At 53.2% G+C, this 27,972-nt stretch overlaps 1 long non-coding RNA gene across 1 annotated transcript; it reads right to left on the bottom strand.

Moving 5' to 3' along the window:
* Window positions 1–7,136: 7,136 nt before the first annotated feature.
* On the bottom strand, window positions 7,137–8,108 carry LOC123345145. Its single transcript, XR_006572732.1, has 3 exons — window positions 7,845–8,108; window positions 7,361–7,665; window positions 7,137–7,197 (listed from the first exon to the last, which is right to left on the bottom strand). It is a non-coding gene; the product is annotated as an uncharacterized LOC123345145 (long non-coding RNA).
* Window positions 8,109–27,972: the final 19,864 nt, after the last annotated feature.

Genomic DNA, 27,972 nt, shown 5'->3' with positions numbered 1-27,972 from the left:
CGGAAAGCCAAAGAATCAAATGGACGCTCATGGAGGGAGGGGGGACTGAGGACGCAAGGTATCCCACAGTTCCTGCTGTCTCCGAAAAGCATTTGCATTCTTGGATGAGCTCCAAATGCTTCTAGGGTCAAAAACAGTGTCCGCGGTGGGTCAGGGCATAGCTAGGCAATTTACGCAGCCCCCCACCTACCCCCAGAAGTTAAAGGGAAAACAATCCTCTCTTGACTCTTTTACATGTCACCCTATCTTTACTGAATGCTGCAGATAGACGCGATGGTGCAGCACTCAACACCAACATCCTTGCTCCCCCCCCCGCCATGGGTGGCTGATGGTACAATAAGACTGATACCCATCATCATCATCAGCCTATTGGCACATGGGGCAGTGCAAAAGGACTGGTAACCATGCTGACTAGCATCAGTAAGGTCAATCAAGGGCGCCTGGCCCTAATTTTTCCTGGTAGATGGTACAATATGGCTGGTAACCGTCTTCATCATAGCAACAGGGGGCTGAGCTCCATCAGCCCCCACCCTTCATGTGTAAAGAAAAGATTCAATTGCCCCTGGACTAGCAGCAGGATGCTGGGCTCCTCTCCTCCACACTCCTTAATGTCCTATCTGGACTATCATAGCAGCTGGAGGCTGCCTTCCACTCATTTCTCACTAACAAGTCACTTATCAGAGGGGTAGCCGTGTTAGTCTGGTTCTGTAGAAGCAGCAAAGAATCCTGTGGCACCTTATAGACTAACAGACGTTTTGCAGCATGAGCTTTCGTGGGTGAATACCCACTTCTTCAGATGCAAGTCACTGTGTCTTATTCCTGCATTCTTTATTACTTCATCACACAAGTGGGGGGACAATGCTATGGTAGCCCAGGAAGGCTGGGGAAGAATGGAATGAACAGGTGGGGTTGTTGCAGGAGCACCCCCTGTGAATAGCATGCAGCTCATAATCTATGCAGGATCTGACACAGAGCAGCTGTGCTCTCTGGTTCTCTGATACAGTGGTTCTCTAGTACACTTGCCCATATTCTAGGCAGGACTGATTCTATTTTTAGATACCAAAAGGGAGGGATTGACTCAGGGAGTCATTCCCAATTTTGGCTTTTGCGCCCCTGGCTAAGAGCAGCCAGGGGCACTTATGACAGCAGCAAATGGTGCAGTGCAAAAGGACTGGTAACCATGCCCATCTTATTACCAATTTATGGTGTGGCAGATGGTACAATATGGCTGGTAACCATCTCTGCTGTCATGCAAAAGCAAAAGCATGCTGCTGTGTAGCGCTGCTGGACCGCCTCTGTCAGCGGCATCTAGTACACATACGGTGACAGGCACAAAAGGCAAAACAGGCTCCATGGTTTCCACGCTGTGGCGTCTGCCAGGGCAATCCAGGGAAAACGGGCTTGAAATTATTGTCTGCTGTAGCTTTCCTGGAGGAAGGGATGACTAACGACATTTACCCAGAACCACCCGCGAAAATGGTTTTTGCCCCATCAGGCACTGGGATCTCAACCCAGAATTCACAGAGACAGACTAGACTGTGTTCATTGTTCGCAAAAATTTATCTTTGCAAGGAATTCACTCCCTTTTTCCCATCACACAGCTTGGACTGTCTCCAGACCCGCCACAGCATCCCCCTCACAGAGGCTGGCAAAGATTAGGCGGCGAAATAAAAAGACACGGGACGAGATGTTCGCTGAACTTATGGGGTGCTCCCGAGATGACGCGGACCAGCAGAGCCAGTGGAGGGAGACCCTCTCTCTGTACCAGCGCTCACACAGCGAACGGGAGGAGAGGTGGCGTGAGGAAGACAAGCAGGCGACTCAAACGCTGCTTGGACTAATGAGAGAGCAAATGGACATGCTCCTGCGCCTTGTGCATGTTCTGCAGGACCTCCGGCAGGAGGACAGAGCCCCCCTGCAGTGTATCTGCAACCGCCCTCCCCTGCCACAAAGTCCCATACCCCCCTCACCCAAAATAACCAGAAGGAGGGGCGCCAGAGGCCGTGTAAACTGTCACTGCACCCCAGCAGAGTGCTCAAGTACCCAAAAGCTCTCATACCCTAAATGTTGAGAAGTCCTTTCCTTCCCGCCTCACCCAAGCCCCCATCCCAGTTTCATCTCCTAACTGTCTAGATGATAATAAAAAATACTTTTCTGTTAATTACTGTTTCCGTCATGTTCTTTTAGAGGAGACTGTGTTTGAACGGGGGGAAGGGGGTTGGTAATTTGACAGGACAATCACCTTTACCAGGGTACAGACATGGGGGCAGGATCAGCAGCAGGTCACACACACACTGCAGTCAGTACACACCCTGGTCGGTATGGGAGGTGGTTTGCAGGTTCTGTGTGGGTGGGGGGGTACGTGACTTTGTAGCGGGGGAGGGGGGTTACAGATCTCATGCAACGGTCCCTGTCCTGGACCACAGAGCCACGCAGCAGAGGAATCTGTATCCGTCCTCCCCCGCCAAAAGGCCACATAGCCCCCGCACACAGAGTCCCAAAAAGGAGGGATGGCAGGCTCCGTTGAAACATCCAGTCCAGCACTGCAGACTGCCCTGGGAGCAGGAGCCTGTCATTCCTCGAGTTTACAGGCGGTCTTTACATCACTGCACACCCTACCCAGCACAGTCCGTGTCCCAGTTTCAACCCTGTAACGCAAAGTCATCAATAAAGAAACCTTTGTAAAGTTACAGTGGAACATGTATTTTATTTTTAAACGTGTGTTGGAAGTTGGGGAAGCGGGGTGGGCGGGGTATGTAACTGCAGATGCTAGTCAACAGTCACTTGGTAAAGAAACAGGGGCAGCTTCAGCTTCTCTGTAAAGAAACTGAACAGTCACAGGTCACGCTGCTCACTGCTCGCTGGTACTTGAAGAGTTCCTTGTCGCTGTGCAAGGCGCCTGCATAGGGCTTCACGAGCCAGGGCATTAGCGGGTAGGCTGGGTCCCCGACGATCACTATAGGCATCTGCACATCCCCAAGACTTATTTTGTGGTCCGGGAAGAAACTACCTTCCTGCAGGCGTCTAAACAGACCAGAGTTCCTGAAAACACGCACGTCATGAACTTTGCCTGGCCACCCGACAATGTTGATGTTGGTAAAACGTCCCCCATGGTCCATCAGTGCTCGCAGCACCATTGAAAAGTAGCCCTATTTCTCAGCAGCTGACTGTGGAAGAGGTGGACGATAAGGTGCGAGGAGTTGACAACGGCCATAACTGCAGCGGGATCCGTGCTCAAAGTGCTGTGGCGCCCACGCTGTCACTGAGCAGAAAAGTGCACGAACAGATTGCCCGCAGACGCTTTCAGGGAGGGAGGGCGTGATTGACGGTTGAATGCTGACAGTTACCCAAAACCACCCTCAACACAGTTTCCCCCCCCAGCATGCACTGGGGGGAAATCCCAGCATTCCAATGGGCAGCGGGGAGTGCGGGAACTGTGGGATAGCTTCCCACAGTGCACCGCTTCCAAAGTCGACACTGGCCCCGTTACTGTGGACTCACACAGTCGAACTAGTGTATTTAGTGTGGATACACAACTTCGACTTCATAAGGTCGATTCCACAAATTCGAATTAAGTTGATTCGAAATAGTCTTGTAGTGTAGACATACCCTTAGGGGAGGAGATGGAGGAACACACCAAGCGACTAAATTTTAAAGCTTTATTAATAAAATCATAAAATAAAATAACAGCGGCGAGTGCTGGGAATGCTCCCACGTCACTCAGAGGAAGAAAGAAAGCATTAGTGCCCCAGCCCTAACCCACGTTCATACTCACACTCACGCTACCCGAGGATGGCCAAGCCTGGGTGTAACATAAGAAGAAGATGCGGAAGGGTGGATGGGAATTCTTCTACTGTGCACAGGTCATCCAGGGTGCGCTGTTGATCTCCAATTTGCGTAGGCTCTCAGGAGGGTTTTTAAGTCCTGGGTTCTTTTTGGGGCATTTCGTTCAGGGACCTGTGTTCCTGGTGCTCTTTGTACCAGTCCAAACTGGTCTTCTGTGGCTTTCTCAGCTTTCCCAAAACACACCAGCCACAGGAAAGTGAAAACGGTTGTCCTCCTCCCCTCCCGCACTGGCCTTCACTGTCTCGCTCATTTTTGCAGCTCCTGTGGTTCTGTTCAGCTGAATCTTCTTTTCTCACGGCTGGTTGGGGTGGAATAGGTCCCCGTCTTTCTTGGCCGGCAGCTGAGAGTCAGATGTGTGCTGTGGCTTTGGCCTGGAGTTGAGTTAACCTGTTTTCTGCTCTCTCCCTCCATCTTTGGCCTCTCGCAACCTGTAAAAGAATCTTTCACTCCACACTCACACCTTTGACCATTCCCGACATGCTTTGCAATGCCTGCACCAGCATTATCAACATACAAGGCTGATCTGCCTCCCCGTGGGACCCACTGAGTGAGGGGGTCCTTGGGGCTGTGACATTCTGGACACTGAAAAGCCTGGACTTAACTGAGACTCTGGTTTTATGACCTGTAGTGAGGCCGAGTTACCTTGCGCTGAGCGGGAGAGGGAGGCACCATTACACTTCACTTGGAGAGTGGATCCTAGATTTCCCTGCCCACCTCACCGGAAGCATCGGGGCATGGCTGGAAGTATAAAAGGCCAGCTCAGCAGCACAGTTGGGAGAGAGCCGGTGGAGGAGAAGGATGCTCTGCCTATTTGGTCACATCCCCGAGAGGAACATTTGCCTGACTGTTCCTGATCCTCAGACGCCGACAAGGACTGTCCCAGCGGGCCTGCCGCCGTGTACCCTGAGGAGCCGGAAGAGGCCTGGAGACTAGAGGTACCTAGAGGCTGGCAGGAAGCGGCCACGGGCAGCCATGGAGCAGCTGGCTGCTGAGACAAGGGTGGCTCAGTCGGCATGTTGCAGCTGGATCCCCACCAACACAGGAGCAGACAATGCTGCCCCTGACAGGGCCCTGGGCTGGGACATGGTGGAGTAGGGTGGGCCCACGTCCTCCTACCACCCCACCCCAGGGTGGCTGACTCCCTACACTGTTCAGAGAAGACCCAGCCCTGAAGAGGAGCCTCCCTGTCCAGTCCTTTGTTCCTGTAGAACGCAATGTGGCTAGAACATTAGACTGGAGGAGTTTGCAACAAAAACAGTAGGCAGCATTCTGGGTTTTTGAGTATCTAAGCCATGGCCTCTCCACTTTGTCACCATTTGGGAATTTCACACCAGGAATGTGTTGGATGGAAACTTCTATTTTCATTGTCTTTGGGGAACATGAAGTTTTTCACTTGCTGTGGCCCATGCAGAACAAGGAAGTCCCTCAGGCTACTGCTCAAGTGGGTCCACAGTCCTGGATCATCTAGATTTAAGGAACTAAACTTAGTAGCAGCTGTTCCTTGTGCCTCCACCACACTCTTCTCTGATCTACAATTTTCTTCAGGAATGTGCATGGTTACATCCATTTGAGATGGAGATATGGATGCTGCAGTAGTTGCCAAGTCACCTGCACTCTGACTAAGTAGAAGATCAGGCATCTCCTCACCACTCACATCCTCATTGGGGACGGAAGGCTCCCCGTGAACATTTGTGTCTCTGTATCTCTGGAGAGCTCCTTCCTGCTTAGACAGAAAAGCTCCCTTTGCTTTCTTTCCTTTTCTAAATGCTGCCCCAGAGGGGAGTTTTCTTCTTTCACTCATGACTGCTGTTCTCTGCCAGCTAGAGTGGCTCTCAACACTCAATTGAAGGGGACAAATAAGCAGGCTGGTAGCAGGGCCTGAGTAAGGGAAGATATCAGCCTCTTAAGGGCCTAAATGGCTCCTACTACTTCAGTTGACAGTCTGTTCCCCTCAAGCGGGTTCAGGGAAGCAGCAGGAACCAGGAATCTCACTGACAAGCTGGTGTTAATCAGTCCAGGCTCCTGGAGGTGCTCGGGAGGTACATAAGAGGCTCCTCCTCTCTCTCTTGGACCGTTGAGTAGCCTCATGAAAACATCCCAGCTGTGGACACAGGCACTAGCAACCGATTCCCCAAGTTAAAGACCCCTTGGCAATCCAGGGAAACAGCCTGGATTGTCTGGAGCACAGGGTTTGGCCCATGGTGACTACAGACCCTGCCCCTGCCCCTGCTGCACAGCGACTCCTGGGACCCCTCTAGCCCATCAGAACTCGGCTCTCCCGCATTCTGCTGAGCGGCTGAGATCTGGGGGAACAGAAACCCTTTGTTAGAGACGGAAAATCTCCTCCTAGGAACACTCTGTCAATGGCTGCCAGACACTGTCCCTGTGAAAGCCCAAATGTGCAGCCCCTCGGATTCCCACAAGGGAGATCTCAGCTCATTCACTTGTCACCCGTGGCCGCAGTCTCTGACAGGGGGAATGTAGAGGGTTTTTTTGCCAATGGTCTCTTCTACAGCGCCCATAACGGGAGGAGGTTTGGCCTTGTGATGTGAGGCCTGGGTCTGAGAATCAGGGCTCCTGGGTTCTGGGGCTCTGGAATGGGGTGTGGTCTAGTGAGTGGAGCTGGATTTGTTGACAGTGAGTGAGAGGGGCTTGTGCTGAAGGACCTTGGGTCAATCCCCACCAATTCCTGTGATGTCTACACGTGGCCACGATTTTACTTACCTCTCAATGTAGCTTATTTAGCCCATTCCTGGACACACGTGTTACAGCTGCTGCTGGCCACCCCTGAGATGTAGGTCCTTCATCCACACAAGGACATGGCACATCAAGGTCAATCCAGCAGCTCCCATCCGGTCTTCACCTCCGCAATGGAGGGCGAGCTCTAACCTGACCAGAGAAAGACAGGCTGGTGTTCTTCAGGGGAATCTGCTGGAGCTCCTGCATCCCCTGCTCCACCTCACACCCCGACACGCTAAGGATTTTCCAAAGATACCACTAATCTCGGATCAATAAAGCAGCTGAGATGAGGTCAGTGTGGGTGGATTTACTGAGCAGACTGGTTCTAATGGAAGAACAGATTTCTCCCCTGATCTGGGGAGATTCCCATAGGAAAAGTCTCGGATGGTGGGGGTGGGAGCAATGCAACTCCCCAGCCCCTTGAATGGCAGGAAATCAGGACTCGGGGAGTTAAGGGGTGTCTCTGTCCTGCTGGAGGGAGCAGACTTGGAGAGCAGAAAGAGCACTAGTGGCATTGTAGGAAAGCCAGTGACTTCTACCTATGAATGTAGCTGAAGCTTCTGGCAGACATTAGAGTCCCGGATCCTTACACCTCCTTTGGGGATCCTTTTCCTAGGAATAAAAGAAGGACACCACACAGAGAATGACGGTTGAATCCCAGGGAAAAGGCATGATCTCAGCCAGGCTACATACCAGGAACTAGATTTTTGTCCCAAGAGCCACAATTACCCAGATGATGGTTTCTTCCCCATTTGCTTTCAGGTTATTTACTCACAGTATTCATTTGTTTGCTCTGCCGGGTCTCCACTCTCTGCAACTGTTCATTGTTTTTAGTAACAATCTTTCAGGTTTTGCTTCTGTTTCCTCTTCTTACAGGGTAGCATCTGCTTAGCACTTTTTAAAAAAAATCAATTCAAACCAAAATCCTGATCCTACATTGAAGAGGAAGGTTTCTGAGAATTTGGCTGCACAACTTTAGTGTCTGCATATTTCAGTCACTATTATTTATTCAGGTGCAGGTCTGATGCAATCTGCACCCCCAAGAATGCCCATATGACGCACGGGGGGCCCTTAGAATACCTGTTAAAAGAGAAGAAGAGAGTAGATTAAAAGGTGGGGAAATTAACCAATGCATCAGCACATCTCTGCATCACTGAAGCACCAGGCATGGGAGCAAAACAGGTTACAAATCCCCATGGTTCTTTCCCACTAGACAGACGTCCAAAAAGAAAAAGGCCTTCAGCCAATTATTTCCTTACACTCTGAAGGGGTGAAATTCAGGCCTGTGCAGACAGCCAGGGCATGGTCTGTGCATCACAGCGGGGTTAAGTGGCACGTCACTGCCCAGGTGCTGGGAGACTTCAGGGGCACAGGTTTCCCCCTGGACTGGAACAGCCAGCTGGAATCCTATGAGGTACAGAGCAGAGAGAGGTTTGGGCCACAACGTTCACCTCAGAGGCTGAGCTTCTGCAGACTTTTGGGATGTTCCCATCTGAGGAGGAGGAGTTTGGCCAGCCCCAGTTCAGAGCTTTCAGTCACTTCAACCAGTGATTCTCTAGCACAGTTGATCTAAAGTAGCTGAACTTTTCAGGCCTTGCCCCCATCTCCGACCCCCCTCGCACATCGCATTGCCCTCTAACAGCCCTGTTCCTTCTCTCGATCCCTGCCAAGTCCAAATACAGAGCCTAGCCCACGCTCCTCCTCTCTTAGATCCTCTCCTCACATGATCCTCCTCTACCTTTGACAGCCTGATCCCTGTGCCCTTTACCCAGCTCCTGGAGAAATCATGGCTCCTCAGGACAACCTGGAAGTGGTTGGTTCCAACCTCTGTGTGGGGTGCGTGGTTTTCCGTCTAAGCATCACTGGGAGCCAGCACGTCTCCATTTCACAGGATGAGTGAAGTCTAGGAAGCACTGCATTTCTTGAGGACTTCCAACTTCACCCCATTTATGAATGACTTCCACCTTATTTGGAACAATCGTAACATCTTCTGGGGAGAGGCTGTACCCCAAAAACTCTGTGGAGAGTTGGCTGGAGGTTCCGCTTTTCCAATTCTGTGTTGAGACCATGCTGCCGAAACCTCTCCAGCTTCGGATGTGCTGCACGTGCTGCTCTGGGTTCTCCAACAACAGACGTATGTCACCCGAATAGATGACACTGTCCCCAAATACATCACTGATGAAGTCTTGCAAGGTCAGGGGACCGTTAGTTAGCTCAAATAGCATATCAGACAGTTAAAATGTCCGTAGTGTGTTCTGAAATCCGTCTTCCATTTGTCTCTTGCCCAAACGAGCGTTAGATTGGAAATCCTTGCAGATGAAGTTTGATGAAAACCTTTGCAGATTTCCTGTGAGCCAACAATTGTGGGATTCTCAGCAGTGGGTAATGGTTTCAAATGATCACTTTGTTCAGGAGCTGATTGTCTAAAGAGAGGCGTAGCAGAGTCCCACATTTCTTCTTCCCAAAAAGGGCCTGCTCTTAGGACCGGTTTTCATGACTTCTATGCAGGAAGATCCACTAATTCTGGTCCCAACAATGCGTAAATACAGGGAAAAGCAACTTTCAGCCAAGGTGGTAGATCAATAGGGCAGTCATAGTCCCGGTCCAGAGGTAACGAGTCCACATTTCTTTCTAAGGTATCCATGTAATCTTGGTATTTATCAGGAACTCCACCATCAATCAAACCCTAACCCCTCCCCTTGACCCTCCCACGCCCTACCCTTTGACCTCTTAGTCCCTCCACCTGTCACCGGAAGTCCTGCCCCACTGGGGGTTTTAATTCCGGGGTCAAGGTGGCCACATGACTGGAAGCAAGGTGTGTCATGTGACCCCTCTAAGAACTCCTCCCACCACTCTCTACCAATCAGGATGGGTTTCATCCCAGAAGGACCACCCTGAGAGGAGATTTGACCAATCAGGGTGAGTTCCGAGGTGGGGTGATCCATCCAGAAGGGGGTTGTGTGAACCCTCTAAGAACTCCTCCAACCGCCATCTACCAATTAGGATGGGTTTTGACCCGATAGGACTGCCCTAAGAGGAGATTTTGACCAATCAGGGAGAATTCCGGGGCAGGGTGACCTGTCCGGAAGTGCGCCGTATGACCCCACTAAGAACTCCTCCCAAGGCCCTCTGCCAATCAGAGTGCAGCACCATTACCCCATAAGTCCCAGCACCGGACAGACGAGGCCATCTCTTACCCAGGACACATGGTTTAGAAATCGTGGAAAGGCTGCTGAGAGGAAACATGGACTCCTTCACCACCCCTGTGAGAACTTCAGACTCTGTCTTAAGACTCTGTCTTCAGACTCTGTCTTAGCCCCGTTTTTCCACGACACGGCGTGATATTGGCCGTCTAGTCAGCACAAAAGGTTACATATCCCTGCTTAAGGAAAACTATTTGTAAGGAATCTAAAAGGATTCAGTTAGAGAATGGTAAGGGGACAAACACGCGATAGAAAACTTGGTAGCTGTAAATTAAAAAAAAAATCTATTGAAAAGGGCTTTGTGACTATCTGTGTTTCTGTTCGAAGGCCTTTGGCCCTTAAATGAGCTAAAAGTTTTCATGAAGCATCTTGGTTTGGTTTCAAGGAACTGTATGTCTTTTCAATCAAAAATCAATTGTTTGAGAGAACCTAGCGCTTGTGGGTTTTGTGTGTAAAAGTGAACCATTTACAGCAAAAAGCTGAAATGTATGTTGGCGGGGGGTGGGGGATCCTAAAAAATGTGCTTACAGTAAAACAAGCAGGTTGTTCAGACCTGTGTTTGAGTACAATAGAGTTGACTTATCCTGTTGAACTGAGAGGGTTTAACCCCCCTCCCACCCTCACTGAATAGCCAGGGTGACTGTGATTACTTACTCTGGTTAGGGGGAGGGATAGCTCAGTGGTTTGAGCATTAGCCTACTAAACCCAGGGTTGTAAGTTCAATCCTTGAGGTGGCCATTTAGGGATCTGGGGCAAAAATTGGTTCTGCTAGTGAAGGCAGGGGGCTGGACTAGATGACCTTTCAAGGTCCCTTCCAGCTCTAGGAGATTGGTATATCTCCGATTATTACCTTTGTTGCCATAGGGTTAAATTTGATGGGGGTGGGTGGTGAGTTCTGATTAATATGAAATGAAATAAAACCTCAGGAATTTGCAAATGCTATTGGACAGTTTAAATATAACTGCTGGAGTTGGTAGAACTCAATTGGACAGTTTCAATATGACCCCAGGAGTTGGTGGAACACTACTGGACAGATTAAATATGGTCCTGGAGTTGGTTGAATGTTCTGGCTCATTCTTTCTAGAAAACAGCCCCAACCCAAACTTTAAGCATGAAAGAAACATGTTTAAAAAAAAAACTCAAGCCCCAAGACATTCATTGATATCTGCCAAGGGCCCCCCGCTTGGAAATGGGTACTGTTCAATACTGTAAGAAGGCCGCACAGAAAAATTTATTTTAACCTACAGAAAAAAAGAAAAAAGAGGGAAAAAAAGCCCTGTTGTGCAGACAGCTTGGTTCCCCCACCCCAGATCACCACAGGGTGTGCTATGGGAGGGGTGCCTAAAGTCCTTAAGGATCTATTAGTTCAGAGCTGTGGGGATTAAATTAACCTGCCAGCTACTATGCTGAAGTCTGTTTGAAACAATGGGCTAAGATGGTATAAAAACCTCAGGTCTGTGGGAGGCTGTCCTTTTCAACAGAAACTTTCTTGAAAGGCTGCTGGACGGCAGACAGAGGTAAGGCTGGCTGGCTTGAACTCTGAAACGATATATTATATAATGCCACTCTTTGCCCAGGCTGTCTTAGGAAAATAATGGTGCCTATCTTCATTGCAGTGTGATCTGCTTACCATGGACCCAGTAATTTTAAGCTGCAGTTCACCACCAGGCCAAGGTAAAAATCATTTTAACTATAGTTGTGCTTAATCCTGTTTTAAAAAACTTTAAGTATTGCACAGTTTGTATAGGGATTTGGTGGTAATAGTAACTAACATTTTTGCTTCTTCTTTAACCTGAAGGCCCAAACACACATTGGAGGAACAGAACAAGCATGTGCCTGCAACACATAATCCCTTAGTGAAAGGGAACTTTTTTGCAACTGACTTTCAAATGCATGGGGGTGAGGGGGTTATTAAAAAGTATATGGCTGCAAACTTGGTTTGGTGTGTTTCTAAAACTGCTGATTTGTGTGTGAGAGAGGTCTGGGCAAGGCATAGGTGTAGGGTTTTTTTAAAGTATTTGGTTTGTTTCAAACTAAAAAGTTTTTTATTTACTGTGCATAATGTGATGCGTTTTTAAATATGGGTTTGAGGCAATTGTGGGGAGTCATACTAACTAACCCAAAGGCCCAAGCACACATGGCTGGAGGACAGAACAAGCAGGGGCCTTTCAAATGCATGGGTTGGGGGCGGTTATTGAAAAGTATATGGCTGCAGACTTGGTTTGGTGTGTTTGTAAAGCTGCTGATTTGTGTGTAAGAGAGGTTTGGGCAAGGCATAGGTGTAGGGTTTTTTTAATGTATTTGGTTTGTTTCAAACCAACCAGATTTTTGTCCTGTGCAAAATGTGCTTTAAAATGGATTTTAAAAGCAGTTTGGTTTTTATTCTGCAAAATGAGATGTATTTTAAAAAAATGTTTTTGAGTTTTTTGTTGTTGTTTGTTTGTTGTTGTTTGCTTTGTTTTTTAAGTGGCAGAAATAAACTCAAAACCTGTGTTTGTCGTACAGCCTGAAATGGATGATTTGTTTTAAAGCTGTGACTTTTTAAACAGAAAAACACCCTAATGAATATTTAGTTTTTAAGTTTACAAGACGGTTTCCTGTGTTTTATAATAATGCTGTTTGCTCCACAGTACGGTGAAAACATGAGAGATCCTTAGAGCAGAGGGAAAACAAGCTCAGAAGAAAAGGGAATGAGACAGCTGAAAGGGAAAATTCACCAGCATCAGTGACTGATGGATGGATGAAGCCCAGTAAATATATTTTGCTTATTGGTTGGGTTGTTCGGTGAGGTTTTGTATTTGAAGTGAATACATAGGAGTGGGTGAGAAAGATGGTAAAGTTCAGTTTTGTAAAATGGTTCCTCCCACCCCCCATAGGCATGAGCAACTTTTCCGACAATGCTTAGTCAGTGCTACAAGGACACCTCCTCCAGACCCGCGAAAAAACCAGGAATCTGCTGTGAGACTTTTAACAACGCAAAACAGCACAAGAGTGCAGATGAAGCATCCAGGCAGTCCAAACCTCATATCTGTCAAACCCAAGGGCAAAACAAGACTCTGGTAAACAACCACACAACCACAACTACGGTTCCTCAGCAGGCACTGCCACACCAAACCCTGAGAAAATGCCCACATTCACAAACACGGGGCATGCACTCGAGGGGCTCTGAACGTGCGCAGAACCACACACATTCACAAACCCGGAGCGTGCGCTCGAGGGGCTCTGAACGTGCACAGAACCACACACATTCACAGACCCGGAGCGTGCGCTCTAGGGGCTCTGAACATGCGCAGAACCACACACATTCACAAACACGGAGCGTGCGCTCGAGGGGCTCTGAACGTGCGCAGAACCACACACATTCACAAACCCGGAGCGTGCGCTCGAGGGGCTCTGAACATGCACAGAACCACACACATTCACAGACCCGGAGCGTGCGCTCTAGGGGCTCTGAACATGCGCAGAACCACACACATTCACAAACACGGAGCGTGCGCTCGAGGGGCTCTGAACATGTGCAGAACCACACACATTCACAAACCCGGAGCATGCGCTCTAAGGGTTGTGAATAAAACACCAAGGACTGACAAACCATTCTCCCAAAACCATAAGCTCGTCACCGCTCCCCTATATTCCAGTATTTGGGAAGACTCTGATGCTTCATTCAGAAAACTGATGGACGCTGTGTCCCCGGGGGAGGGGAGCGGCTAAAAGAACAGCATTCTAAAAAGAGCTGGGAAAAATCTGACGCTTCGCTTAGAACACTGGTGACCTCTGTATCCTCAGGGGGCCTAACGAGCAACCGCAACTTGCTTACTGGATGCTGAAACAACTCTGTTCTTCAAAGAACCGACTGAGCCGAATACTAACAGGCTAAACCTGCGGGGAGCCCAGAGCCCTTTAAATTTCCCCCCGCAGCTCCAGGAGCCGGGGTGGGGCTGGGATTTAAAGGGCTCAGACCAGGGGTGAAAGTAACTTCCAGGATTTACCGGTACTGCCGGAGTCCTGAGGGGGCATGGCCTCAAACGGAAGAGGCGGGGCCTCTCAAGATTTAAAGGTCCTGGAGCATCGGCTGTGGCTGGGAGCCCCAGGGCCTTTAAATCAACCCAAGGCTCAGGGGCAAATTAAAGGGCCTGGGGCTCTGGCCACCACGGAGCCCTGCAGCTCCGGCAGCTGGGTTCAGGCGTGGATTTAAAGGGCCCAGAGCTCCAACGGCTGCGGGGAGCCTGAGCCCTTTAAATCCTGGCCCCAGCCCGGCTGCCAGAGCTGCGGGGGGAATTTAAAGGGCTCAGGGCTCCGCGGCGGCCAGAGCCCCAGGCCCTTTAATTTGCCACTGAGCCCCGGGTTGATTTAAAGGCCCTGGGGCTACCAGCCATAGCTGGTGCCCCAGGACCTTTAAATCTTGAGGGGCCCCGCCTCTTCCGGTTGAGGCCACACACCCCCAGGACTCTGGCAGTACCGGTAAGTCCTGGAAATTACTTTCACCCCTGACTTAATCATTCCTTTACCTGTGTTCACCTTGTCCGCCGGTGACTCCCCCGAGCCGCAATCGCATTCCACCTCTAAGGGGGTGGACAAAGAGAGGCCACCATGCTCATCGGGGTGTCTAACAAGCAGTTTGGTTTTGGGTTCGGGTTCCGGTATATCCGTCAACGCCTGGGCCGAAGGGCTCCCCTCGGTCGCTCCCTCCTCCTCCTCGGGACTGTCGCTGATGTAGCGCTTTCTCTGCGGATGGTCAAAGACCCTCGGGGCGAAGACAGAGTCCGAAGTTCTCACAGGGGTGGTGAAGGAGTCCATGTTTCCTCTCAGCAGCCGTCCCACGATTTCTAAACCATGTGTCCTGGGTAAGAGATGGCCTCGTCTGTCCAGCGCTGGGACTTATGAGGTGATGGTGCTGCACTCTGATTGGCAGAGGGCCCTGGGAGGAGTTCTTAGTGGGGTCATACGGCCCACTCCCAGATGGGTCACCCAGCCCCAGAACTCTCCCTGATTGGTCAAATCTCCTCTTGGGGTGGTCCTGTCAGAACAAAACCGAGCCTAATTGGTCGAGGGCAGTAAGAAGAGTTCTTAGAAGGGTCACAAGACCCACGTCGGGACAGGTCATCCTCCCACCCCAGAATTCGCCCTGATTGGTCAAATCTCCTCTTGGGGTGGTCCTTTTGGGACAAACCCCATCCTGATTGGTAGAGGGTGGTGGGAGGAGTTCTTAGAGGGATCACATGACACACCTTGCTTCCAGTCATGTGGCCGCCTTGACCACGAAGTAATACCCCCATGGGGCGGGACTTCTGGTGACAGGTGGGAGGGACTAAGGGGTCATGGGGCGGCGTTAGGGTTTGATTAATGGTGGGGCCTTTCTACTGCTGCCGGGTGTTGAGTATGTCCAGGGAGAACCGGAGCCAGTGTCCATGTAAAGGCCAGAGGTCGAAGCCGGGTGGTCGGAAGTACGAGCCAAAGTCCATATCCACGCAAAGGTCAAAGCCATGTAGTCGAAATCGGCGGGGTTGGGGAAGATCAGGAGGAGGAGGAGGCAATGCTGTGGAGCGGGTGCGGGGAGGTCCTGGAGCAAGGCTAGAGAAAGGCAAGGAGAATACTGATCCGGGGTTCATAATCCAAATCTGGAGCCAAGAAGGGTCATGCCAAAGTCATAGCCAGAGCCCGGCGTCAAGATTCCAGCCAGAGTCAACAGCGAAGAAACAGGAGGGAAGGGCAGGGCAGGGCAGGGCAGGGTGGTACATGCTGGTGGGATTGAGGATGACTTACTGGAGCCCTGGAGACCCCTCATCGGGGGACTCCCTTCCTAGCAATAACAGAAGGACAGCAGGATGACAAAGATGTCTCTGAGCCTGGGGTCCAAGCCAAGGGGAGCTCCCATCCAGGCTGTGTGCCAGGACCCCATCACCCTCCCTGTTCCTTTCACACGCACAGACCCCCTGGCCGGAGGGGAGAATAAAGGGCAGAAGCGAAGGTGCCCCTGGGTGAAAGACCCTAGGCTGGGACCCAGTCCACTTCCCAGATCTACACCCAGGATTGTGTGACCAGGCCCACAGCCCTTCCTCTGCATCTCAGTTCCCACCTGTCAGATGGGGAGGATCCTCCCCTGCCCCAGAGTGTTCGGGGGGAGCTTCATTCCTGGCTGAAAAGGGTTCAGATACCAGGTGGGTGGATTGGGCCCCAGGTGGGGGATGGTCGGACATTTGCTGCATCAGGGGTGACAGGGGCTATGGAAAGGTCTGAGCAGTGACAATGGGGGAGGGGGTCCATGTCAAGCCATCCCTCCCAGACTGCAATGGCTATTGAGCATAACCCCTGCTTCTGCGGATGCTCTCACTTCTGGGCCAGCCCCACAGCCTGATTCTTCCCAACCAGTATCTGGCCTGGCCCCAGTTCCAGGAGTCGGGGTGGGGCAGGGTGTCCAGAGCGAGGTGCTCGGCCTTGGTTTCTCTCAGTGCTGTGGGCTCTATGGCCGCTCCCCCCAGCCCTTCCCCCCAGGCACAGTGAGACAGAGCAGTACCTGCGGCATGGGGTGGGAGCTGGTCATGCGAAGAAGGGGGGGGGGTCTTCAAGGCTGCCCCATGGAGCACTGCCCCTGCAGTGCGTCGGGCACCTGGCCCAAGACCCTGATGTTAAATAGCTGGACCGATATGTAGGCTGTGATGTCCTCCTGTTGCAAGGGAACAAGGATCAATCAGAGACTCCGATGCCCACAAGAATGAAGGGTATTAACAGCACCGGGAGCCAGCAAAATTTCCTCCCCATGTCTGAGGGACGGATTCCCCCACCCAACCCCCGAGACGAAATCTTCTCTCTTCTCTAGTGACTTCCATCCCCTCTCCCACCATTGTGGAATGAACTCCTGCCCCCACTCCTCTCAGTCCCCCTGAGAGCTGTTCTACCTCCCAACCCATCTGGGGATTCAGCTCCGCTCCCCAGAGTCCCCTCAGCCACCCTCGCCCCCTCCAGCCGAGGGGCTGGGAGGCTTTGGGCAGTAGTGCCATGGGGTGAGAGGAATTGGACACCTTTCCCCAAGGGATCCCCATGTCCTTAACAGGATGCCATGGGCAGTGGCTCTGGTGAACGGGGCACTTAAGCAGCCTCTGCTGACTGACTCCTCCTGTTCTCCCAGAGCAGGTGGGGGCTGGGATAACATGATACCAGAGCTCTAGGAACCGGCCTGAGGACCCGAGGGGGATGGAAGGCTCACAGAGGTGGCTAGGGGAGTTGGCAGCCCCTAGCATGAGCAATGGCAGTGTGTCGTGTTGATGTGACTCCTGTTAGGAAATAGCCTTGCTGGAGAGCTGGGTCTGCCCTGCTTTGAGCTGCTCAGGGGTCAAGCTGGCACCGACCAATGGCACCTGCCTGGGTTCATCCTCTCCTTGCTCCCTGGTCAGTGCATGGGGATGGGATGGGAATGATTTTCAATGGCCTGGAGGTGAAAGGCCCTGGGGGTCTCTCTCCAGGTGACCCATCTTTGGTTACCTCGTCCTCTAGCAGCTGGCCGGCTTCTCCCAAGATGGAATAGGTCAGCACCAGGCCAGCATGGCTGATGCGGTGGAGGGGGTGGTGGATGGCCAGCAGGCCCGCCTGGAGGAAACTGCTCTTCTGGTCTTCGGTGAATATTTCTCCGAAGACCTAAAACCAAAAGAACCAGAGCGCTTGCAATGGCCCAGAACCAGGCTCCAAATCCCTCTAGTGTCTCACAAGGAGGAGAAGAGTCCTGGGGCAGCCAACCTTTGGGGTCCCATGGACCAGGAACCCCCTTCAGTAGGAGGCTGCAGGCACTGAGGCCTCAAATAGCTCTTTTTGGAGCAGGATTCACCGCAGGTGCCATGAGATGCTGGGAATGTGTCTGTGCGCTATGGAACCCAGCTCACATAGACAACACAGGACCCCTGCTGCTCCCAGCAGTGATAGCTCCTGCAGCTCACCCGCTAGAGGTTCGGGGTCTTTTAGATCTGGTTCATTCCCACGCCTCACCCCACAGACATTCCCAGGAGCCTCACATACTCTATGGAAATAAGGAGTAGGCTCTTGCCCTGTGTCCATGACACACTCACTGCAGCGGGACACAGCTCCACACCTGAGCTGCTGCAATGCACCGGTGGAGAGTCCTTACCTCTCCCACCCTGGCCAGGTTTCTATACCCCAGGCGCTCGGGGTCCTGGAGCCTGTCCCGGCACCACAGGTCTGCTGCCTTGCTGGTGTTGAGCCCTGGGGGAGAAAGACACACCCATTGGGGAGGTTTGGCCTTCCGCTTTCAGTGCCTGTTTCCTTCTGGGTGCACACTGGCCAGGCTCCTCATGGCAACCACAGCCCAATGGAATCGCAGGGTCCATGCCAGGCGGGTTAGTACCAGTAGGGGGATTTGTTTCAGCCATCACAGTAATCATGTGACCCTTACAGTCATTGTGCTCTGGGAGTGGGGGCCTGTTCATGGGGGTGTCTAATACTGAGAACCCCCCACACCCACTGAAGTCAGGATCTGGCCCTGGCTACCCGACTGGTGACACCCTACAAGCTTTGTGTCCGTCCCCTGTGGTGCTTGCTCCTGCCCCTGCCCTCATGATGGGCTCTTTCCCTCCATGTGTCTCAATAGCTCCGTTCCTGTCCCCTCACGAGCTGGCTGCCCCGTACAGGGTGGGCTGATTTCCCTGGGCTGGGGGACAGAGCCGGGCTCTGAGATAAAGCAGCCAATTTCCCTGGCACTTTCACACTCATCTCCCTAATTCAGAGAGACAGGGAGAGAAAGAGTCATCATCTAAGCGGGGGTCAGTCTCAGAAGAAGGGGCTTTTTTTTGTAGGGTCCCACTGCCCAGCAGAGGGAGTCTCAAAGAAGGGGCCTTGTTTCTATTGGGGTTCCTCTTCCCCGCTACAGTGCATCTAAGCAGAGAGGCCTTAGTTCTACAGGCGTCCCATTGGCCAGCTGGAGCTAGTCTTCCAGAGGCTCGTTTCCATGGGGTCCCATTGCCCAGCTGGGTTTCTTACCCCTCTTCTGAAGCAGAAGCCAGTAAAGCCAATAGATCCCACCCCTGGCTTGCCGACTGATGTCACTGGCTGGGTGGGATATACAGAGACCCAGCTGCAGCACGAATTCGCCTGCCTTGGAGAAGGTGGAGGAAGTCTGGTGGAAGGAGGAGGAGAGGGGAATCTATCAACATTCTCTCTTCAGCTCCCCAGCGCCCCTGGACCTGAGCTCTGCTCCCACCCCTCTGTAGGAGGCGCTGGGGGAGAGGAGCGAGAGCCCTCTTCCTCTCTGCCCGCAAGAGAGCTTGGAGCAAAGGGACCAGGGCAAGGGCCCTCGCTGAGCACTTGCTGTCTTGCTGCTCCAGAATAACAAGGGCCCTGAGGACAGGCACGACCTGCCAGCCAGCGGCCTATGGAACGCAGTCCCTTACGGAACCAGGGGGGACCACTTAGCCAGGGGATGAGGAACTTGACTCTGCAGGATGCTGGGGTCAGAGGTCACTTACATCAAATCCAGGCAGGGAGGTGGCAAACTGGAGCAGGGCCGCGCTGGTCTGTACGGCCCTGGCTCTCTCCTGGGTGTTTTTTGACAGGAGAGAGAGATGGATGTGCTGCAGGAGAAGGAGGCAGGGGAGGGTCAGCGGGCAGGCGTACATGCTCTACAAACCAGCCTCTCCCCCCCCCCACAAGGGGCTGAGACTTTGTGCTCAGGGTGGAGTAGCCGAGCCCTGGTCGCAGAGCTTGAAAAGAGGGTTCATGACACTGCCTACGCCTTGCTGGGCACAAGCTCCTTGTCTCTCCAGGCTGGGACAATGGTCGGTCTTGGGGCTGGTCTATTTGCTCTGAACCCCTGATCCATGAACAGCACGTCAGGATCAAGGCACATGCCCTGGACCCCCAGACCCCAGCTGCAAAGGCCTTGGTAGGATGGATGGAATGGCCATGAGGACAATCCCTCCAGGAACTGCAGTGTCCCTAGGACACAAGAGCTGGTTCCCTGACGCTCCTCCTGTATCTCAGGGTCTCCCTAGAGAGGAGCCAGTGACTTTTCTCTGAGGCCCATGTCCTGCATCTCACAGAGGTTTCAGTCTCTCAGGCCCCAGCCAGGCCTGGCGCTCACTGTTAGTGCTTAATGCAACCATGCAGAGCTGTGGCTGACAGTCCCAGCTCCTTCCCCCTGCACTGGCAGCTCTGGGAAAGTGTGGCCGGCTGGGTCCAAGCTGGGAGGACACAATGGAAATGTGGCTCTTCTAGTGTCTCCTTTGCTGCCCTTCCACAGGGTTCAGGGGCAATTCCACCCCAGACCGTCCCATTCTACTCACCTCCAGGAGGTGCTGCAGCTTCTCCATGGTGGGGGTCTCCGTCAGCAGGTCCCTGAGGATGGTGTCCAGGCTCTGTGAATAGTTGTTGTACAGAGCCTGCAAGAAGAGGGAGCACCTGTCAGTCATGGGACATGGGGCTACACCAGTCAGAGGACAATTAGGAGGATTCTCCAGGAGCCCTGGCAAGACTCAAAAGGCACATCCTGGCCTCTCCCATTCACATCACTCCAGGGACACTTAGCAAGAGTTCATGGCCGGATGCCTGCTGCCTCGTCAATCCTTGTTCTTAGCAGTTCTCTGTGCAGGGCCTGGTACCGAGCAGAGTATGGACCAGCCAAACTGCAATGGGTGGGAGGTAGGATCGCCGGGAGAGTCCAGGCAGGAGATCAGAGAATGAGGAGAGGAGGGAAGGCTGGGATCAGCCATGGAGGGGTAACGCAATCCCCTCTGGAGGGAAGGGGCCCCTCTGCCAGTTTGTCCCAGGCCTGTTCCGAGCTCTGCTCACCCCTCCCCTATTCTCAGCAGCTCCATCAAAGCGAGGGAGCAGGGCCAGAGCCTGCTCCTGCTCCTGGGCCAGAGAAGTAGGATCAGGACCTACCCGGAAGTGTGTGGTGTCCTGCCCAGTGCCCAGGATGTACATCCTGTTCAGAAGAGCCCGCAGGAGGCGAGATTATAGCTCCAGGGCAAGCGGTGGCTTCAGTTTGCTGGCAGGAGAGAGGAGCCCATGTTACACTTTGCAGCACCAGCGTGGCGCTGGCACTGCCGTGGACATGACCCCCTCCCCCGCAGTGATCCCCTCCCTACGGCTGCTGTAACGTTCCTGGAGTGAAATCAAGCCCCCGGCCAGGAAAGAGGGGATGCTCCCGCCTCCCCTACTCGGGGATGGGAACAGCCACAGCCAGGGATAACCTAGGCGGGGAAGGAGCTGTGACTCCCGGCTCTGGGCCCGGTCAGCACCAGGGTTAGGGCAGCTGGACGAGAGGGTCCCGGTACCTGAGGCTGCAAACTGCGGCCATGGAGCTGGGCATGATGGAGCTTGGCTCTGATGGACCAGGGAGATTTTTAATCAGCTCCTGGGAGACCCCAAGGAAACAAAACTGCATGTGAGACTCAGGCCCTGCAGACGCACTGGCACTTCCCCGGGAGGAGCCCAAAGTGCTCTGCAGAAACAGCCAGTGTCACCCCCATCCCCAACCAGCTGGCCCTCCCCATTCCTCCCATCCATCAAACTTCCTTCCCCCTCCCCCCCCACTCCGCCCTCCCCTCCCCCACTGCCAGCTCCCCATCAGTGTCACAATTCTCCCCTTCCCTGCTCCCCAGCGCTCCGCCCCAGGACCCCCTGTCTTCTGCTTCCCGCTCCGGCCCCACTAACGCTTCCTCCCATGTCTGGCTCCCTCGCCCCAGGGGCCGGGCACGGGCTCCCACTCACCGCAATGCTCTCCACGAGGGCCGCTTTGGAGACCGGGGGCTCCAGGGTGTCCCGCCCCTGCTTCTGTGCCGAGAAGCAGAGACGCGGCACAGCGTGGTGGAAGCGGAGCTGTTTGGCCCAGTCCGCCACCAGCTAGGAGTGGGGTGGGGGGAGAGAGAGAGAGCCTGTTACATAGGGACCTCCCCGCCCAACCCAAACCAGCTCCAGGGCTCAGGCCCTCCATGGGGTTGGACAGGGAAAGCCGCCCCCTTCCCGAAACCAGTGTCGCCCTGCACAGACATGGGGTTGTAACTGGGATAGTGTCCGCGGGGAGCAGAAACCTTGGCCTGTGTGGGACAAATGTCCCCACTTTGGGGTGCCAGATAACAGAGGAGATGTGTCCCCCCATTGGGGGTGAGGGATTCTCTGGGACAAGCCCCCCCTGCCTGGGCAGGGATGGAACAAGGGGCAGGACAGACTGGGTGGCAGCGCAGCTGGGGGATTTTTGTACCTCAGCTCTGCCCTGGAGGTGCTGCTGGATCATCGTGATGGGGGACAAATCCTCCTCCGCCTCCTCTTCTTCCTCCTCCTCCGCATCCTCCTCCTCACCCCACGACACCTGGGCACTGGGGGTGTCTGCACCAGGGAGGGAAAGAGAAAATTTAATCCCTTCTGCTGCTGGGGTGATGCAGTGGACAGAGAAGGCTCCATGTTTCCACTTTCTCTGTAAGGAGCCCCATGGCGGCGAGGGCCCCACCCTGCCCCTCCCAGAGATGCCCTCAGCCCCATCAGCCTCAGCGCCCCATGGCAGTCAACCCCCCCCGCCCCCCAACATGATCAGGGGAGGCTGGAGCTCCCCGACTCTGCCCAGCATCCCCTGCCATGGGGTGAGGCTGTGCCACCCCCACTGGTGTTAGTGGGGCTCACATGGGTCAGTCCCGGCGCCTTGGTGAGCCGATGGGCACAGGGTGTTACTAGTCCCACACCGCCCCGGTCCTCCTCCCTTTCCCCTGGGTCTCCCCTCACCTCCAAAGAGGGAGCCTTGAAACACAGGGCTGCCAGACCCCACGGAGGAGCTGCTGGCCCTGCAGGAGTATGCGGAGCTGCTGGTGTTTGTCACACAGTCGTTCAACTCCTGTTCTGGGCTGGCAGAAGGCTCTGCAGTTGCCAGGGTGGGGCTGGCGGGAGGCTCCTCCATGGCCAGGGTGGTAATGGCGGGAGGTTCCTCGGGGGCCAGGGTTGGGCTGACGCAGGGCCCGGCTGACGCAGGGCCCCTTAGTTGCCATGGTGGTGGACGGCTCCTGCTGGGCCCTGGGACGCAGCTCCTGGCTCCTTGGCTTCCTGCGAAGGAAGCCCCAGAGCTGCCTTCCCCGGCTTCTGCCTTCCCCTGGCTCTCTCCTCCATAGCTATACCCAGGGCCACCTCCATTTCGGCCCAGAAGGTGCCTCAGGGTCAGCTAGGGGAGCTGCTGTCTTCCTCCTCCTCCAGCATGCGACACAGCTCCTCTCTTTCCCCTTGCCACAAGCCTCTTCCCCGCCCGCGGGGACAGAGGGGCCGCTCTCCTCCTGGGAAGGCTGGCTGATGTTTCCTGCTGGCTCTGGAGCCACCTGCCCGGCCTTCCTCCTGAGCAGCTGTTTTACTCTCTCCATCCTGGAACTGAGTGGGGAGCAGCCATGAGTCTGGCTTCAAAGCAGCCTCTCATTAACAAGCCTGCCTGTTCCCCTGCCCACCTCCCCTCTGCTGAGGCAATTTCTCCTCCCGACATATCCCACCCCAGGGCACAGGAACCCTCAACCTGGGGAACAAACCCTGACAAGGGACGGGCTGGGAGCCCTAGTGGTGGGATATTCCTGGCTTCCTTCACCCTCCTCCTCCATCTCCTGCACCCAGGTGGCCTGCAAAGGGTGCCGCACAATGCCCTGCCAGCAGGGCAAGGTGTAGAAACCAGGAGATTGAAAGTGGCTGTGAAAACAATACAATGCCACTAGCGGAACACTCCCTTCAAGAGCTGGGAAGTGCCAGCAGGACTCTATTCCCAGTCTCCCTGGCTCCGAGTGTGACCTGTTGTAGTGACTGATGGATTTGCTCCTTGTTCCCCATCCAAAGCCAATAACACATCTCTGGGTTGGCAAGCATGAGTTAGACCTTCTCAGCACCCCTCTGTCTCCCGCAGCCCTCAGCTGTTTTTTGCATTACAGTGGCTTGGACGGGAACAGGACTGGAATTTGTTACTGGCTCACTGGGTGGTTCTAGCCAATGAGGGTCTCAGTCTAGCCTCAGAGGCCCACACCCCCAGACACTACAGGTCAGGGTGGATTGATTTCATTCCAAATGTTTTGTAGTTGTATTTTTGAGTTATTTTCCTAATGAGAGACTGATTCTCATGAAATTCTTAGTGGTGGCTGATGACAGAACACAGAGCAATGGTCTCAAGTTGCACTGTGGAAGGCTTAGCTTGGCTATTAGGAAACACTAGTTCACTAGGAGGGTGGTGAAGCCATGGAATGGGTTACCTAGGGAGGTGGTGGAATCTCCATCCTTACAAGTTTTTAAAGGTCAGCTTGACAAAGCCCTGGCTGGGATGATGAAGTTGGGGTTGGTCCTGCTTTGAGCAGGGGGGTGGACTAGATACCTCCTGAGGTCTGTTCCAGCCCTAGCCTTCTATGATTCTAGGAATAGGGATCCATTCAAACATGTTGACTTGCTGGTTTTGCAGGATACATACAAACAAAAAGGTTGACTCAACCATTTGTTTTCATGTCAAAAAAACTGAGGTAAAGAAGTATCTCTAGTTCATGCACTGAACTGATTGTTCCTGCTCATAATGTCCTTCCAGATTTTAGAAGTAGTAGCTCACATCTCCTCCTCTCTAGCGTTTATTCATATAGTACAAGGGGAAAAGAAGCCTTCATCCTTTTTCAACTCCCAATCCGTTTCTTACATTTGAATGAAGTAGCTGCATCAACTGAAATGAAAAAAATATTCTTTCTGCACCTGCAGAAGAGGCTAGTGCTGCCAAAATCTGGCTGAGTGTTTCAATAACTTCTGGACCCCCAGGTGCTTAGGCAATGATTTCCAACAGTTCAGTGGTTTGACTTCCTCTGACACTTGGCACCAAACATGGACGACTTCATATATGTATTTATTTAAATTACTTTCATAGGCTGGAGCAACTATAGGCCTTAACATCGCTTGTCATAGTTTCACATTTTATACTGGATAGGTTTTTTAAAAAAAACGTTTTCAATTTAAATTTTAAAAATTCAGTTTAAATAAATAAAAATTTCTTTGGGGGGTTTTGGGTTGTGAAAAAGCCATTGATTGGTCTTGTCCTTGATTTTAGAAGAACTACTTCATCTGAGAGAATCAGAAGCTGCTTGTATTCTATTCAAGGAGAGGAGGCAGCAAAATTCATCCTATCAGTAATTTGTTGGTCTTATTTCCTCAGTCTTGTGGCTCTTCTGTGAACCCGCTCTGATTTATCAGCATCTGTCTCAAACTGTGGACACCAGAAATGGACACAATATTCCAGGCATGGTTGCCCCAGTGCCCAGTACAGAGATATCGAACCTCTCTACCTCTACCTGAGAATCTGCTAGGACATAGTCCCCTATCTCATACATAGAGCCAGTGGTGAGCTGGAGCCAGTTCGCAGGAACCGGTTGTTAAATTTAGAAGGCCTTTTAGAACCGGTTGTTCTGGGACATTCAATTCTATAAGGGCTTTATTTAACAAAAGCTCCCGCACTCTGCCCCGGTCCCAGCTCACTTCCCACTCCTTTCCTGAATGCTCCGCCCCCCTTCTCCTCCCCCTCCCCTGCTTCCCGCGAATCAGATGTTCACGGGAAGCCTGAAACAAGCAGCAGACAGGAAGGTAAGCTGGGGCGTGGGGGGAGGGGAGATGCGGCCGGCTCAGCGGCTCCCTCCAGCCCAGCTCCTGGTCTGGCCGAGTAGCCCCAGTCTGGTCCGGCCAAGCGCCCCTAGCCCTGTCCTGTCCCGGCCCCAGCCGAGGGTCCCCAGCTTCGGCCCCATGGCTCCAGCCCGGTCCCCCCAGCACTGGTGCTGGGCCTGGCCCCCACGGCTCCGGCGCCGGTCCCGGCCCCCGTGGTGCTGGACCAGTCCCGGCCCGGCCCCGCGGCGCCAGCTCTGGCCCCACGGCACTGGTGCCGGTCCCGGCCCGGGCCTGCAGTTACTGTTCCGGCTCCAGCGCTGCGGCTCCGGCTCCGGCATCGTGGTGCCAGTACTGGTCCCTGACCAGTCCTGGGCCCGCGGCTGCAGCTCTGGCCCTGCAGCGCCGGTGCTGGTCCATGCCCGGGCCCGCGGTTGCGGCGCCGGCGCCAGTGCTCTGGCCCAGCAGTTGTGTCTCCGGTCCCGCGGCACCGTTGCCAGTCCCAGCCCAGGCCCACGGTTGTGGCTCCGGTGCCAGTCCCAGCCCAGGCCTGCGGTTGCAGCTCCGGTGCCGGCCCGGCCCGGGCCCGCGGTTGCGGCTCCGGTGCCGGCCCGGCCCTGCGGTTGTGACTCCGGCCCCACGGTGCTGGTCCCGGCCCGGCCCGACCCCGCGGTTGCGGCTCCGGCCTCACCCCACACTGAGCTTTTCATAGAGGCATCGGTTGTGAAACAATTCAGTCTCCTAATGTGGCCTCTATTTCACCGGCTATGAAATTTCACACGTTTTGCACCATATGAAGCCTAATTGCTTGTAAGTCACTAAAAGGCACCTTCCAGAATGACAGGCAGTTGTGACATGAGGACACCAGGAAACAGAGACTCCACCTCTCCCTGGGTAATTTGTTCCAGTGGCTAGTCTCCCTCACTGTCATAATTACATTTGAAATTGACAACCTCTGATAAGGGCCAAATGTATGACAATCTTTTAAATAATTTCAGTAGAAGAGAAAAAATAACATCAAGTAGAACATGGTCACTGCCAAGTTTTTCAGACAGTCGCATCACTGATGCGATAGCTAAGGCCCTGGAAGCAAAGTTAGCTGAAATGCTAACCCAGCTTTGGACAGCAGTAGCTTCCTTGAAAGGTGCAGAAAATATTGTCTTCCTTTCAGTTTAGTCAAATAGTTCAGTTCAATCGACTAGTTTGTTGAAATTCAAGAAAGCCATTGGGAATTGACAAAACAGGCAAACTTGTTTTCCTCCCTCAATCTATGGATAAAAACTAGGGGATAGATCTACTGGTTCATCAATCTAGAAACACGTGGAGACAAGAATGTATCATTTCACTTCACTAACCACACATCAAATTGCCTTGGTTTAAGAAATCAGTTAGTTTGAAATGCAGAACATTTTGATACAACTTCTTTCTTATGCTTCTCTTTCTAGCTCTGGCACGACCTTGCTGTGTGACCATAGAGAGGTCACTTCTTTTCTCTTTCCCTCTGTATCATGGGGGATGGAGAAAATTCTCTCAGCCCTAGCAGGAGAGAGATTTGAGCAAGTCAGGCGTGTTAGGGCCCTTGTGCTCTAAAGGACAATGGGCGATTGTTGTTTGGGGCAAGAATCCCAACGGATTTGTTACTTGTCCCCCAACCAAAGCCAATAACACATCTCTGTATTTTCAGTCATGAGTTAGACATTCTCAGCACCCAGGGCCGGCTCCAGACCCCAGCGCGCCAAGCGCGCGCTTGGGGCGGCATTTTGCCGGCAGGGCGGCAGCCGGCTCCAGCGGACCTTCCGTAGTAATGCCTGCGGGAGGTCCACCGGAGCCGCGGGTCCAGTCGACCTCCCGCAGGCATGACTGCGGACGGATCGCTGGTCCCGCGGCTCGGGTGGACCTCCCGCAGGCATTACTGCGGATGCTCCACCGGAGCCGCGGACCAGCGAACCCTCCGCAGCTGCGGGAGGTCCACTGGAGCCGCGGGACCAGCAGACCCTCCGCAGTCATGCGTGCGGGAGGTCCGCTGGTCCCGCGGCTCTGGTGCACCTCCCGCAGGCATGACTGCTTGGGGCGGCCAGATTTCTAGAGCCGCCCCTGTCAGCACCCCTCTCTCTCCCACAGCCCTCAGGTGTTCCTTGGATTAGGGAGGCTTGGATGCTAAGAGAACTGGAATTATTTTACTGGCTTCCTGGGTGTTACTAGCCCATGAGGGTCTCAGTCTGGCCCCCAAGGCCCACACTCCCAGACACTAAACATCAGGATGGGTTGATTTCACTCAAAGTTTTTTGTAGTTGCATTTTTGAATTATTTTCCTAATGAAAGATTGATTCTCATGAAATCTTAGAGCTGGCAGATGACAGAACAAGGAGCAATGCTCTCCAGTTGCAGTGTGGAAGGCTTGGAATATTAGGAAAAACTTTTTCATTAGGAGGGTGGTGATGCCTTTGAATCTGCTAGGATAGAGTCCCCTATCTTGTATTTAGAGCCTATATTTTTTCTTACCTTCTACACAGATGACAATATCTTTGAAACAAATCCACACAGAAATGAAAAACACACGCACAGAATCTCCTCTACAGCAACTGTCTCTTGGTCCTCAGCG

This window comes from Mauremys mutica, chromosome 12 (genome assembly GCF_020497125.1).
Source record: "Mauremys mutica isolate MM-2020 ecotype Southern chromosome 12, ASM2049712v1, whole genome shotgun sequence".
NCBI classification, from domain to species: domain Eukaryota; kingdom Metazoa; phylum Chordata; order Testudines; family Geoemydidae; genus Mauremys; species Mauremys mutica.
Note: the sequence above shows the minus strand (reverse complement) of the source record. Positions and strands in the feature narration are given on the sequence as shown.